The following is a 2,699-nucleotide window of genomic DNA, read 5'->3' as shown; positions in this document are numbered from 1 at the left end:
TCAAAATCCTAATAATATATGAATATTTATTAATTTCTGTTTTGACTTTCTTCTCTTATCCAAAATTCCTAATTAAATGAATATTAATATTTTATTTTTAACCTGACAAAGTGACAATCACGTGGGTGTTTGGCTCCAATTTTGTTGCAGCTGGTCAACAGTCTCTTTTATGCGCGGGCGTGCCAGCACCGTTCGGGTGCGGTCGTCGGGGGTGTCCCTTGACCTGACTTCTATCAAGCGATTGTAGACGAGGAGAGCACCAACCTCGTCGTGGGATTCTTTGTGCCTCGTGGTGAGGACTTTTGCTGAGCTTCTTGAAAATCACAATCGATACTCGATGTTGTAGATCGAGCAGAGCGAGAACCACTGGGAAATAGAGAGAACTTGCTAAAGCGTGACTTTAGCTTGGCTGGGTTGCTAGGGCGTTACCCTTGCTTGGCTGGTTCTGTAACCGTTGTGGTCGCGGCACTACCGTCGGCTCCCGAGGAGACTAGGACCGAAGCACGTTGACAGAGGGTTTGGTGGCACTGAAAGTCGGCTTCTGAGAAGACTAGGACTAGGAGTGTGATCACCGATAAGAGAAAGAGAAGGAGAGGAGTTGCTCTTAGAGAGGTTGCTCTAGAGAGAACTTAGATCATCTTAGAGATGTTTTGATTTGTGTTGTTGTTGGTCTTTGGTCGCGGCACTACCGTCGGCTCCCGAGGAGACTAGGACCGAAGTACGTTGACAGAGGGTTTGGTGGCACTGAAAGTCGGCTTCTGAGAAGACTAGGACTAGGAGTGTGATCACCGGTAAGAGAAAGAGAAGGAGAGGAGTTGCTCTTAGAGATGTTGCTCTAGAGAGAACTTAGATCATCTTAGAGATGTTGTTGAATTGTGTTGTTGTTGTCTTTGGTCGCGGCACTACCGTCGGCTCCTGAGGAGACTAGGACCGAAGTACGTTGACAGAGGGTTTGGTGGCACTGAAAGTCGGCTTCTGAGAAGACTAGGACTAGGAGTGTGATCACCGGTAAGAGAAAGAGAAGGAGAGGAGTTGCTCTTAGAGAGGTTGCTCTAGAGAGAACTTAGATCATCTTAGAGATGTTTTGATGAATGAATTGGTCTATTGTTCTATGTTGTAGCCTCTATTTATAGGCTACCAAGCAACACTATTTGGCCTTAAAAACAAATCATAATGGGTTAGGTTTGAGCACTTAAATACTTAATGGAATGTTAGGTTTGAATACTTAAACACTTAATGGAATTTGTTAGGTTTAAGTCATTTTCTGCTCCCTTATCCTTCAATTTTTATCTCCATCAAGCACTCAGTTTTTGACCGTGACTTCTTCATAAGAAATGTTCCACTATGAGTGTAGATCACCCTGATAAATTTTCAGAGCTTTTCATATAGTGGTTGGGCCGAAAACGCTGCTGGACCTCTTACAGGTCCAGTTTCCAAGCCTTTCTAGACAAGGAAATTCCTTCAATTTTATCTCCATCAATCACTCCGTTTTTGACCATGACGTCTTCATAAGAAATGTTCCACTATGAGTGTAGATCACCCTGATCAATTTTCAGAGCTTTTCATATAGTGGTTGGGCCGAAAACACTGCTGGACCTCTTACAGGTCCAGTTTCCAAGCCTTTCTAGACAAGAAAATTGGACTGATTGTTTGAAGGCCTTCCACTCACTTGTAGCTCTGGCACTCTTCATAAGAAATGATCCTTGGGCTTTCTAGATTTAATCTGGAAGGTTTCAGCTCATTTGAATTTCGTTTGGTCAGGCGGCCGCTCCTTCTGTTTAGCTCGGTTTCTCCTAGCCGAAGTAGGAAAATGTGCTATAGTTGACTTTTCATGCTTCCATAGTAGGCTTTATTTAGCCTCTAAATATATATATATATATATTTCGAACTTTTCGACAATATATAGCTTGAGCCACTGACATTGGCTCAATTTCTCCAAGACGTGCCTTGTCAGGCCAAAATGCTCATTTTGGGTCCAAACAGTGGGTTTAGAGAGTGGGGGTTAGAATATTATATATTTATGTGTACAATTCAATTTAGAAGGGGGGGTCCAGCCGTTGCACATACACATAAATTAATAGTTTAATTAATAATAGACATATAATATTATATATCTGCCAAAAAGCTGAGGGGGTCCGGACCCCGTCAGACCGAATGACGGGTCCGCCCCTGCGTATAGCTCAATACTGTTGTATTATGTATTTTTTTTGTTACATTAGAGGAAAATTGAACTCTTAATCTTGCTTAGTTCTAAACTAATGCCCAAACCCCCCACCCGACCCCCTCTGCTCACCACTTGGGATACCCCAAGGACTCAAGTATTACGTAGTACTAATATTATCTTAAATTTAACAACCGCGAGTAATAACAAGAGTGGAGGCTTTAGCAATAATCATTCACTTATTATGTATTTTGTGTCTTTTGTGACTTTATTTTCATATATTTAGTGTGATTTGAGTGACAAAACGTCAATATGTTCATAATAATAATGAAGTTTAATATTTTCTTTTTCTTAAACATAGTCTAATGTATAATGTTCAAAGTCGATTTAAACATTGGCAAAATTTAACTAATTAAGTACGCACAAGAATGATAATAAGATGTTCAATGAATAAACAAAAACAAAAACAAAAAAAACAAAACCATAATAATCAACATGGTTAATAACCTTGCGTTATCCAAAAGAGGAAAGAATCAAG

This window comes from Rosa rugosa, chromosome 1 (genome assembly GCF_958449725.1).
Source record: "Rosa rugosa chromosome 1, drRosRugo1.1, whole genome shotgun sequence".
Classification (NCBI taxonomy): domain Eukaryota; kingdom Viridiplantae; phylum Streptophyta; class Magnoliopsida; order Rosales; family Rosaceae; genus Rosa; species Rosa rugosa.
Note: the sequence above shows the minus strand (reverse complement) of the source record.